Genomic DNA, 14,062 nt, shown 5'->3' with positions numbered 1-14,062 from the left:
GATGTTTTGCCCAAAAGTCAACATTTACTATAGGGCAGGTACCCCTTTTCCAGCCAACTCAAATCATAATTGTCATTACTTACTTATCAAACTAGAAAATATCTTCCATCCTCTCTGTCCTGCCTTAAACTTAGGCATAAAGTTAACATCCACTCAACATTTATTACACTAGGCAGTTGCCTGGTCTGTCCGTATGGCACAACAATCTCCCTGCAAACAATTGTGCTGGTTGGAAAGGAAATAACTTCAGATTCAAAGGTACCAAGGGTCAATCTGACAACAGTGAGTAAAAATACAAGTTTGAAATTTCTGATAGGAAATGAGGACAGACATTAGTAATATCTTCACAAATGTTTTAGAATGTCTCTCATGACAGGTCTGATTACTTGGGACTAGAATATGGCAAACACAACACCAGAGGGGTCAGATCCTCAACATATGTAAATTAATGTAGCTCCATTGAAATCAGTAAAGCTACACCAATTTCCTCCAGCTAAGGATCTGTCTTTAGAAAGATCCTTTGCATCTTCTATTGCATTGTCTATTTCTAATGTATCCAGTGTGGAAGTTGGAATATACTTAAAAAGCTTGGCTATATATATATAATAGATACATTTTAAAGAGAGTAGAATATAAACAAATGATTATAGCATAATTCACAGGCATGAAGAAAATGCTGGGAACAGTTTTACAGGATTTAATGAGGAAACACTGAAAAGCCTAATTTGAGTAGAACCAGCCAGTGTGGATTTCTGAGCAGGAAGTCTTACTCAAATAATTTGTTGGAATTCTTCAAAGATATCCCTGCCAAGGTAGACAAGGAAAATGTTATAGATGATATACAGTATGCTTAGACTTTCAAAAGAGCATTTGATAAGATCCTACATTGGAGATTACCAGCAAGGTACAGACTCACTGCATAAAGGATAACAAAGTTTAATGAACTCAAAACAGCAATCCTTGAATGACTCAGAGATAACTGGACGATGCAGGATACTGCTTTGGTCAGGATAGGGACTTGTTTCTAATCTATGTAAAGGAGTAACATTGGAATATCAAAGGTAAGGTATCATAATTTGCTGAGGACATAAAAATTGCAAGGGTGCTAGCAACAGCTGTTAACACCACTAAAGATCCAAATCACTGTCAAAATATACCACCAGCATCGCCAGGAACATGCTGCTATGCTGCAGCCTTGACCTGAGCAAGGAAAGTCAATATTTTCCTCAGCAGCTGGCAGTAAGGGAGACTGATACAAAGAGGGAGGATTGCTGAAATAAGGGGCAAAAGGGGGGCACTGTTGTAAAAAGGGCAGAGACCAAGACACAGACACCAACAGGGAATACCAAGAGGGAGGGGCAAAGGAGGTATGAAAAAACAACCAAAGGGTGAGGTGGGGGAGGAAAAGAAGCAACAGAAAAGAGAGGGGAAATCTTTCCTTTAACTGGACTCGTACAGAAGATTGAAAGAACTTAAAAAATTCTAAAATTCTGCAATCCCCCCATTTGAAAAAGTTATGGACCAAGACAGACATGTGAAACAAGAGCTGTATCAAGAATTTAGGGTTATGGTGAAAGCCTGAGAAGTTGTGATTCAGATAAGGAATCAAGATCCAGCACACTGAGCTGCATAGCTTTTCCTGACCTTAAAAGATCCTTCATTTTTCTTATGTCCAAGTAGGCATATCGTAGGCCAAGTGAACTCCCCAGTATATTTTATCCCAGAGATAGTTACTTTATGCTGCTGTAACTGCTCTAGTGGTCAGAGAAACATGCTAATCATTTTTCCTTTTAATCCAAGTACCATGTAGTTTTGAACCTCTACCAATCACTTTCTGCCGTGATACATACCAATCTGTCCAAAATAGCTTAATACAAACAGAAATCTTAAAAGTCTCAGATCTAGACTCAAGTTTGGAATCAGATTCCATAGTTCAGCTCTATCAGTACAAAGAGCTTGTTAGCCCACATGTAAACTTTTCAGAAAAGGCCCAGATTGTTAAAGGTGTTTAGGCATTGCTGTGCTTACCGTTGAAATGCCTAACTGATTTAGGAGCCTATGTTTCTTTTTTAGGGATTTAGGCACTTAGGAACCAAAATCCCATTACCTGTTGATAAGATGTAGGCTCCTAAGTGCCCAAATCACTTTTCAAAATGAAATTTAAACTCCTAAATCAGTCAGGTGTTGCACTACTGAGCACAGAAATGCCTAGCTACCTTTAAAAATCTGGGCCACAGTAACTTAAGAGCCGAAGTCCCATTAACTTTCAGTGAAACTTAGCTTCCTAAAGTTAGATTCATGAGGGGGACTTAGGTGCCTAACTACCACCTTAGATGCCTAAATTCAACATTTAGACACCATTATAGGCACCTAGAGTCCCCTACAATTCCGGTACTGGGCCTGCAAAGAGCCACCTAAGTCCTAAGTGCATTTAGCTGCCTAGCACCTAACTGTCCTGCCTAGCCCCTCAGCAGGGCCATAGCTGGTAGGTATGGTCAGAGCATGCCTCACAGCACAAAAAAGATGGGGAGATGAACTCTCCTCAGCAGTTCCTATTGGCTGGCCTAGGCAGCCCCAGCTCAGCTTGCTGGTTTCTATGAATCCCTTTTTTAGGCACCTAACTGTCCCCATGAACTGTATAGGGAGCCTGGATGCCCACCCCAAGATTGTGAGTTCTACTTAGGCAGCTGGGCACCTAAAAGTTAGGTCTTGCAACACTAAACGCTGCAATGCCTAAGTCCTTCCTGTGAATCTAGCCCTAAGTGCCTAATTCTCTTTAGAAAATGGGACTTAGGCTCCTAGGATTTTCAAAGGTATTTAGGTGCCTAAAGGTTCAGATGGGCAACCTAGTGGGATATTCAGATGTGTCTAATCAGTTTAGGCATCTAACTCCCATTGCAGCATTTGAAAATTCCATAAGATGCCTATTTGCATCTTAAGAGACTTGAATACCTTTAAAAATCTATCCCTGAGTCACACAGGCACTTTTCAAAATTTGACTCCTCATCTCTCTAGTGGTCTCAGCTTCAGTAACCTGAAAGCTGGGAAGGCTCAAATATGAATTTCAATCCTCCATGTTTGACATTTGTTTCAGCTTATTATAGAAATGTGGGCCAGATCCTGATCGCAGCTTCACTTGATCAAATCTGAAGTAACTCCATTAATCTGAATGGAGTCACTCCAGCGTTCCACCAACCTAACTGAGATGAGTATCTGGACTGTTGGCTATCTTCTTTAACTAAAAATTCTTTAATGATTGATTTGTCCTTCAGGGTAATTGCAATGAAGTTTCCCTTGGTTTCATCAAGGGTGAAGTGAATGCTTTTTTCTTGGTATTTAAATTAATTTTAAATTACATTTTGCATCACTTAAGTGTTGGCCTTACTGACAATTTTTTTTCCGCATTTTCAGGTCCAGGTTGCCTCCCAAGTGCTTCAAATTACATATCCAAAAAATGTAGCTAACTGATTTAAATGGGTCATCTTCCATGAGCAACACTAGAAGAATTTAGCCCCATAAGCACTTTTTTTGTACCTAGACTAAAAAAATCCCTTGCTATTATGCACCTTTTATCAATGATTCCTGTATATTAACACAAGAAATCTCACAAAGTCAAGTGTTCCGATACTGTGGTAATCACTACACCTACTTAACTTTATTTCATTTTTCCCAGTTCACAAAAACATTGCCTTTAGACTAGGAATGCAAAGTCTCAATAAAATGCAAGGATTTAAACTATAGGTGTTTACAATTCAACAAATGCCACAAATAATGTCTTTTACATCTCCCACTCCCATGAGCCCAGTGTTAGAACAATCCTGCCCAATCCAGAAGGGGCATTTCCAATTCATCTTTGGATCACAAGTTTTCTAGCAAAGATGGATTGAAAAAACAAAGGTTAAATCACTTCTTTTGGTGTCTTTTGCTGGTTTTTCCTCTTACTAGCTCCAAATCCTTGATTTGAGATGGAAATTTCCTATGCCTTTTAGTAGATAGACACTACAAACTGTGTCTTGCCAGCTCAATTCACACATGACTTCCCCACTCTGACCAAATTGTGTTTTCCCACAATTTCTGGTACGAGCTAACTGATTTTTTCTTTTCTTGGGTCTATGACAAATTCTCTCACATCCTACTCCATCACTTTAGGGCTAGTCTACACTTGAAACATTACGCAGCACACCTCCAGCATTGCATCCTTTCAGTGTAGCCACTCACTACAGTGATGGGAAGGATTCTCCCATTGGCATAGTTGATTCATTTTCCCTAGATGCAGTAGCTAGTTGATTGAAGAATTCTTCTATCAACCTAGCACTGTCTACCCTGGGGGTTAGGTTGGCTTAACTATGTCAGACAAGGGTTTGGATTTTTCATAACTGAGTCAACTTAATTTTTGGGTGTAAACCTGGCCTTAGTTACTGAATAAGGCCTCCCTGTTTCCTATTTGGATGCAGAATATCTTCCTGTAAGCAATTCACATTAACAGTGACTCTCTCTTTTTCTAAAATTAAAATCTCTCTTACTCACTACAGGAATGAGCTTTTCTCCTATACAAGTGGGTATAGCAAGGCTTCAGGCGCAATTATAAGCATATTGTTTTCCTGGGATTTCAACACACGTTTGGCCACTAGGAACTTGACACCTTTCCTTCATCTCACACTGTTTCTATCTACTTCTTTTGCCTTCTTAAGTTCAGGCTCACTTCTCCCTGTTGCTTTAATTGCTGGTTTTAAAGAATCTCAACATTCCATGTTTATTTGTGGCTTGTGGGGTTTTTTTGTGTGTGTGCCTCCCCTCCCCCCCATGGTGTTTCTATACTGTGCTCATCACCATACTATCTGTTCGACCCCCTAACTTCGCTCTTTGGGTTGTGAGGCAGAAAAGTTTAAAAAAAAAAATTTTGAGGGAAGCATCTGTATGCTAATTACCTCTCCAGTTTCTTAGCAGAAAATTTAAAGGGATATAGTCCATTTTCATAAACTGTAGGCCTGTTTCTAATACCAGTTGTAAATCAATACAATTCTATTGGAGTTGCTCCTGACTTACACTGGTATAAATCAGAAGAGAAAGACTTATTCTCTCCCCACCTCTTTCAATCAGCTTTCAAAGGCATTTCTAGATTTTAGGAGGCCTTTACAATATGACAATCTGGATTCTAAATGTTTTATTTCACCTTCAAAATATGTTGTTTCCTCTGCCAAACATCACCATTGTCAGTCGATATCACTGCAGTATAAATACAGTGTCATATGAACATTTCAGAGGAGCCCCATGCAAATCAAAAGAACGGATATTGTCGCTGCACAAGTAATGACAGAACTCCTCCAGTACTCTTAAATGTTGATTACATTTTCATGGGAAGAATTTTCTTGCCCCAGGGAGAGGCAAGATCTCAGCCAATCACCATGTTTCCAAATTTTACAGCTATTTGATATAAGTGAAGGTTGAGCTTAATCTCTTCAATATTAACATATCATAATTAGGATGAAGGCTGAAGCCATAGCATCAAATACACTGTAGACAAAAATACTGACACCATTTAGTTTTAAAAAATCAGGCTATAAAAATTAAAAATTAGGAATCTAAGAATAAGCAGCAAATTCATGCAGAGCTATCTGATTCACAGCATAGTAGGCATTATGTCAAATAAAACCACTGAGTGAAACAAAGTATTTAATGAATTTAAGAGACAGCTAGACATGTTTACATAGTCAGACAGGGTTGGAGGATATATTGACAATCCGGGGAGGTGTGTTGTAATAAACTTGAAGGGGGACAGGCTTGTTGGGCCAAGTGTCCCTTTCCCATCCAGGAATTCCTTATGTCCTCATTAACCTCTCACCTCTGGACAGCTGTGATATTAAAAGCTGGCTCAAATCTTAAGGAAATTGAGTTTAGTGTCCTTAATGTAGTCCCTAGCACACATTTATCCATATCACAAAGCAATCATACAATTTGGCACGACTGACAGCATCTGCTCAGGAAAGAGGCCCATGCTAGAATGGCAGGGTTGTTGCAAGTCAAAGCTAAAGACACTGGTAAAGCTTGCTAAGCACATGTCCACACTGTGCCTGTACTGATCAGGAAGACCATACCTAACCATTATGGGGAGAAATCCTCTCATTCTCGTTCCTTTTTCTTCCTACACCCTCTCACATGTAATATTTTAATTGTCACAGAAAATAGTGGGTTCCAATTTATCTGTTGTCTAATTCCATTGACTGCAACAGTTAGGCAAGGATGAATTTGGCCCAAGATGTTCTTTCTTCCTTAACCTCCAAATTGAAGCATGGCCTTGAAGTCAAAATTAATATATAATGGGCCTCATCCAGCAACACTTGCTTATATGAGTAATATAGATAGGGCTAGGTTCCAACTCTTGTCATGGCATAATGGAATAAATATTAGTTGTCTGTTTGGTTATTTTGCATTGACACAGAGCACTGTAAATGTGAAAATCAAGTGCTAAAAAATCTGGAGTGAGGAAGGGGCAAATTGATTCTAAATGCACCCAAGAATGTGAAGGGGATAAAAACAAATCAGAGATTTTGTATTTTTAAGATAAACAAGCTGTTGACCATCTTTAAAGAGCACAACATGAAGAGATAGGGTCTGAGCCAGAGGTACATACAACAGGATGACTCTAGGTCCTGCAGTAGGATGTAGACTCCTCTTATGAATCACCCTGTTGTGTGCTTGAAATCTGCATGAAGGTGCTGCGGGTACTGCAGATGGATTCTACTGGCTCCAACAGAATACAAAAGAGGTTGGAGTCCCTTTTTGGCAGAGAGAACGGGAACAGAGATGTCCTGCAGAGGAAACCTTAAGCAGAGTGAAGCTTGGGGAGAATGTTTAGGCAGAAGGTTTTTTTGTGCATTACTGTGTAAGTTACAAATATAGCTAAGCCTCAAGAAGTGGGGAATTGTAGAATTCATACAGTGTGTGTAGACTGTGTTCTAAGCAGTGTCAGAACTCCATCTGCTTACATTATACTTTCAGTAGGCAAAAAAAATGAAGAAAATATATGCTGTCATATTTTTATTACTAATCTGAACATTTCAAAGAGGGGTGGAAAAGAATTACAAAGTATTCTTTCTACTCTTATTAAACAATTATGTTAAACAGCTCCCAATATATTGGGTGGCGGGGTTGACATTTTTTTCTGTCAGTGCTATGTTTTTCTTCTGATCTAGTTGTTTATCAGCTAAGGAGAATAAATACTCTATAGATAGTTGAATATAATTATCAGAAGTATCAAAGTTCTGGGTGGGTGGGAAAGAGGAAGTAAAATGAAGAATAAGTCAGTCAGCTGTAGAGAGAAGAAACTGATGTGTAAATAACAAAATTGTATGATTTATTCTTTTTGATGCATTGCACTTTTAATAAAGAAAATCCCCTGGAAACCACTGTAAATAGCGTGAAACATATAATTAGACTTAGCTTTTCTCACTCTCTGCCTATTTAAATGCTCAGTAACTTCAATGGTGATTCAGTAACAACTGATTTTATAGAAACATCTGACAATTAGAATACATTTGTGGTGTTTTCAATATCTACTTTACATACCTCCCTCTTCACTCCAAGTGCAAGGGATCCCTGAGTCCAAACAGATACTGTCTTCACCAACACACCTCTCTCACCTGCACCACCTCACTTGCCACACTCTCCTCCCCAACTCTAAGCACATTCCCACCAATCTCCTTGACACTCTCTCAGATACCATCCTTTCAGAGGATGACAACACCCATTCCTCAAGCATATTCTCTCTGATCTTGTTTTTTATCTCCTATGTATCCCATAAATTGCAGCAGTGATCAACCTCTCATTGTCCACTGGTGACCTTCCAAAAATGGCACCAGGAGTGCAGCTATTATCTCTTGTGATCCTTGATGTTCTCCTTAAAGCCCCAGCTCCTGGAGTCATGGGATTACATGAGAATCTCATCTTTCATTTTTTTTAAATAGCATGTTTCTATTCCTCAGAGTTTTCGGGGGAAAAGCTAGAAAACATGATCTAAGTGCATCCCAAAGACTCAAACACTGAGAAACAAATAATAAGAACCCAATTATTTCATTTGGTGATTCTTAAACCAATCTCACAATTTTTGAATGCTTCAGGTTTGCAGTATTTGAACCTGACAGCAAAGTTTCCCTAGGCCACACGACAAACATGCTTGATAGCTCACCTGGATGGACCAATTCTGTGGCATAATTGCCAACGTTTAAACAAAATGAATTCTGAGAAGATGCCAGGCCTACAGAAAGTGGAGGTGGACAAGGCATTTTAATATGAACCTCCCAGTTCTCCAGCTCCCAAAAGTTTGGAAATTCATATAAGCAGCTAAAACCATAGAGGCCCCATCGCACTTGTATTGTAATCTCTGAGGAGATTAGGGTACAGTAACCTGCAGTCTCCTCACTTCCTCATCCCCTAATATCTGAGCATGTTCAGGGAAAAGTGGCAGGCTGGTTCCCCAGCTCCAGTGGTTCCAGGGGACATCTAATATACTCACTCTATTGTACAATGAAAAGGCAATTAAAAGAAACAAACAATGGCACTCTTCCTCCCCAACAGCATACATAGGATGTAAAAATTCTTTAGCCAATCAGGAGAGAATTCCCCTGGTGCAGACACTGTGTAGGTTAGCCATAAATGGCCTGAGACAACCCCCAAGCATTGGGAATGTGCCAGAGATGGGGCTTGAGGTTGCAGGGGACATGTTTGAGGTGGGATCATAGTGCAGAGTGCTATGAAATACTAGGTAGTTCCGGATTGTGGAGCTGCTCATAGGCAGCTCAGCCAGAATTGCCATAAAGCAGCTCCCTGAGCTACCCAGATAATGCTGGGGGCTATTTTGGCCCCTGACCAGCCTGGTAATATGAAAGTAAAGCTACCTATGCTCCTTTCCCCTTGTGCTGACTCCTGGAGGTGCAGAACACATTACATGTTCTTTTACCCTGTTCTCACTCACATTTCCCACCTGGTCAGAACACGGAATGAGGAATACAACAAATGAGACATTTTGTGTTTTACAATGATAAAAATTCTAATTGTAGAGGGTTTCTAGTTGAAGGGTGCTTGTAAGAGTGCAAGAAAAGAAGACCAGTTGTTCTGACAAAGCAGTTTTGACTTTCTTGTCAATGATTTGAAGCGGGATAGTCAATAAAGGTAAAAAAAGATGCTAACATTTGAAAATAGTGTAGAGGCTGTATACAGCAGTTTTTAAGTGATGCAATATTAGTATGTTAAAATCAGGGTTGTACCAACATCAGTAACTTTAGTTCTTAACTGACCTGACTGGGGGAGTAGACCAAATGACCCAGAGAACTGGTCATAAAATTTCCTAAGCAACATTTTTTTAATGTGTGTAAGTGCGGGGAGGGGACCGCAGAGGGATAAATTAGTGGAAATTTCCAAGGAAAAATCTTTCCTGTTTTTTGACATTTGTAATGACCCAGTGTCTGAATGAGATCTGGACTAGGATAAGGGCCATCTGACTGAGGCTCAGTCAAGAGACAGCTCTTGAGATGATGGTTGATAGAATAGGGGAAGCAAAGGGAAAAATAGGTGAGAACTAGATTAGCACTCTGATCCAGAGAATGTGTCCACCATTGGTAAGGTACATCTGCCGTTTAGAGGTCATCTTAGACCATCACCTGCTTCTTACTGCTCAAGTAGCAGTTGTAGCTAGGAGCACTGTTTTCCTTAGTGAGAAGGGTACAATGTTTTCTTTGGGATGTGGATCTTCCTAAACTTCTCCTTGTCTTTGTCATAATGAGGTTAGAGGAGAATTGGTCGAAACTTTTAATCACATTTTTTTTAGAAGAATGGCTTTTTGAACAGTATGAAAAATGTCATGTTTCAATTGTTCATTTTGGTCAAAATTTCAGCTTTCCACTGATGGGAAAGGTCTGAATCCCCAGACCTGGCACTATGTAATACTATGACTGCTCTGAAGAAGGGTGCAATACCACCTACTGCCACTGGGGGACTCCTGGTGGGGCAAGAGTCCCCAAAACACATGGCCTCCTGTGATACAGCAGAGGAAGTACGCTCAGAGCAGGAAACCGAGGTCTCTAGAGCTTCTTCAGCCCCACAGCCACAGAAGCATGGTTTAGTCAAGCCTTAGATCTTCTGCAATTGCGTAGGTATGGAATTTGCTCTTGCTGTGCTCCAGAATCCCAGAATTCATTTTAAATGGTCTTTCTATCCCATATGATTGTAAATAAAATCTTTAAAATATTAACTAAGTCCTCCTGAGACTGCAGAAAGCAAAAAATAACAGCACAAGGAGGTGTGATGTGTACTATTCATCTCAATGGGGTGTTGATTCTAAAACCTAATAATGGTGATCTAAAAGTCAACTATATTAATTTTACTGATTTTTTTTTAGCATTAACCAGCTAATGTGATTATCTCATAGTCCTAAACTGCCTGTGCCAGCTTCCTTCATGTCAAAAGGCCCAGCTCCCCCGTATCCAGCTGTCAAACTCCCAACTTCCCTCCTGACCACAATGTAGTTGTGTGTTGTCAATACAAAGGTCTGTGTCTTACTGGTTACAACATAATATAAATTGAACTTAGTTTAAAAAAATAGCTTGGGGGCTATATTGGGTTTATATTTAATTCAGCAAAAACCTCCATTTTCTAGTGTAAATGAAGCTGCCCCACCAAAGTGCTGCAGAATCCAAGAATGCTGGCACAGAGTATCAGACCAGCTTGACACAGAAAGCACACAGTCCTGCATGTGTTCCCTGCCTGCCACCAAAGTTCCTTCTTAATGCTCTGCTCCTGCTTCTCCAGACAGCAAAAAGCAGTGGTGGTGGTGGTGTTTGGAGACACTGGGGAGTGTTCATTTGCTGAGCATATGGAGGAGGGCAAAACAAAGAGCATTTGGCCAGGAGGGTAGGCTCTGAATTGTAAGCAGGCTGGGTAGAATATTGTCCCGCCCCTGAAGAGTTCACACTGTAGGAGTGGAGGTCACTTATCAGCCACTCCCAGAACAGGGGCCTAAGTCCTTACTTTCTAAAATGAGATCATGAAAATTTGGCTCTCTCTAGATTTGAGTTTTGCTTTTCATTGTTAAAATCAGCTCTTTCCTCAACTCCAGTGTGACTATTTAAACCTCATTCTAGCTCTGAGATACTAAAAAGGAAAGTCTGAATCTTTAGGAATGATCTTACTGCAAATAGCTGTGACTCCAGAATTCAAAGCAAATGGAAGTCCTAGGCACAGAACTTAAATCTTGCCCCTTAATGCTGCAAGTCTTGCTCAAGTTTACCACTCTGCTCTTACAAATTCAATACCCCCCCAGCCAAAAAAAAAAAATTATCTCTGAGCATATGCAACTGCTAAACATCCCATTCAATATAACTTCAGCCTATTCTGAGAACTACATTTCAGTTTCTTTATACAATATCTTTCTGTCAGATATTACTACAAAGATTACCATAGTCTACATAATATATTTTCACTATAAAAATGATTACTTAGACGGTTGTATGTTTTACTACACAACAAGAAAAAATTAAAGATATTAAAAGGGTTGTTTTTTAATTTCACACTCCAGATGTAACATCTCCTTTATATAGATGATCCTAAGCAACTATAAACACTATCATGTATCACATTCCAATACTTTCATTTCAATGCAAATTCTTTAATCTACAAAATATAAATAGTACTTTATCTATTTTAGGTATTTCTAAGGCATCTATCAGGTTGGTTTCTAAGAATTACAACAAGAAATCTAACAGGCCATACTTTAAATGTTCATCTGTCTGAGTTGCCTGTATCTAAGCAGTACGGTTAAATATCCCATAAATTAAAAGTCTCAAAATGTTTTCTTCCTTCTTGAACACATTAAGCAATGAGAAATTCAGACCCGGTGTAAATGGAAGCTATTTCCATGGAAATCCTTGGATCATATTCAGCAGTAATATTGTGATAATTAATAAGTGATGGTGTAAGGGAGAATGGGCACATCCTGGTCCTCTTACTCTCTTTTGCATCCTCCTGGAAATTGTTTGTCCTACTGCACTTTCCTCCTTTCTGTTCCTTCCCAGGAAAAGCTGCATGCATTTTACTTCCCAACTGAATGACCGATCAATGCAAGTTACACAACATCATCACTTGCACCTGTTTTCTCACCAACTTACGACTGATATGCAGCTTACACCATTATTTATGTCAATGCTGACTCTAGGTTGGGATGTTTCTTGAAGATTCTGATTTATGCCTGTAAAAATATAGTAAGAAATTAAGGATATTATGTGGAGGATATTTCTATGTACTCCATAGAAAAAATAACACCAAATACTCTTGATATTTTAAACTCCCCAAATTAAAACAACCTTGGCCCTTGTTACTAAGAATCATATAAACAAGCTAAAAGAGAACAATCAACGCTGTACTGCCTGACAGACTTCTTTACAGTTTCCTCAGACCAATAATGTATTAACATTAGGCAATTTTAAGTAATGTGTACATTATTGAGAACCTTATCCTGTGTTTAAGAAAGTATGGCCTAAGTGTGTTCATATCAAATGATCATATGTTTTTTCTGTAAGTATATGTAAGACATATGCGAATTGTTGACAGCTTCTTAGTGAGATAGACACTTCCATTTCAAAAAATGGATTTTCACAACTGCAAAGAAAAAAAGTTTTACATTAGGATGTTACTTACTTTGTGTCTTTGTCCTGGGAGAATGCAACTAAAGAAACCACATTTAAAAATCAGACATTAGATATGCAAATATGTGTTCAGATCAGAGATACAAAAATTATTCAAATGATTAATTATTCATCATAAAAAATGTCAATTAATAATTCTGAAGCATAATAGGCATCTTTCTAATGCATCTTTATTTTTCAGGCCTAAATACTGTTGAATCTGTGTGTTCAATTGCATTCTAACAAGTTTTTAAAAATTCAGCAAAGTAAACAAGAAACTAAACAAAAGTGAGCAGTGAATTTTAATAACCACTAACTCAGCCAGGAAATGTGCCCAAAGTTCAGCATCAATCCCACAAGAGTGGAAAGAACAAGCACAGCTCACTATGCCAGACAACAAACCGTAAGTAACCAGCCTCACAAACCTTCCAAAAATTGCATTCTCCAGCTATTATCAAAAGGTATTCCAAAGTCACTGTCTCTTGTTTATTTAGCACAAGGAGCAGTCTGTATCCTGCAAGATGGGCCATGTTGAACACCATTTGTTCAGCTGCAGTTGAGAGAGAAATATATTACATGAGTAAACAAGGCTAGGCTGCCTTATAAATTTATTTATATATAAATTAACAAACACATGAGACAAATAGATTTATCTTTTACATGGAGGGACTCAAAGGAGACTGGATACCTTAGTAATGCCCACAGAGAGGTAAATTAAATAAAGCCAAACAATCCTTTCCCTTGCCTTGGGTTTTTCTGCATAGGGACTTGGAAACTTTTTGAATGTTGATTCAAGGGGTTACTTCCCGAATATCCCCTCAGTAGGTGCAAGGTCATCTTTCACTCCCCTATTACCAAAATAGAAACTGGTCTTTCCTCCCTAAACCTGAAATCTACACAAATCTCAGGACACCTGCATGAAGCAGGAACAGCCACATGGAGGCCCAGGGGCTCTGCACAGCTTCCTGGCTTCCCCTTTCCCAGAGAAGGCATTCCACTGCATTACATCCCCCACCCCCTAGGTGACTGCACAAAATGCCCCCTTCCCTCATATAAGAGGCCTGACCAGTAGGAATTTGTGCTTCAAAATAAACCTGCACCCAAGCGGAGCATACAGCTTCCAGCAGCTGCTCCCCAACTCCTTCCCATCTCTGCTTCTGTCCTCCAGAGCTCCACAATATGAAACCTCAAGAGGGGCTGGAGGCGGAATGGAGCAAAGCTGATGTTCTCCCATCAGGACAGCTTTAGCTACTAAATCTGCACATTGCCTACACTTCTCATAATATTCATAATCTGTGGCACTGCAGTGGCTGAAAGGAATATCCAAGCTCCGCCTAGACGAGACAAACAGATCCAGGCTGCTTAAACATCCATATAGACAAGCTTTA

Source organism: Dermochelys coriacea, chromosome 11 (assembly GCF_009764565.3).
Source record: "Dermochelys coriacea isolate rDerCor1 chromosome 11, rDerCor1.pri.v4, whole genome shotgun sequence".
Lineage (NCBI taxonomy): Eukaryota > Metazoa > Chordata > Testudines > Dermochelyidae > Dermochelys > Dermochelys coriacea.
Note: the sequence above shows the minus strand (reverse complement) of the source record.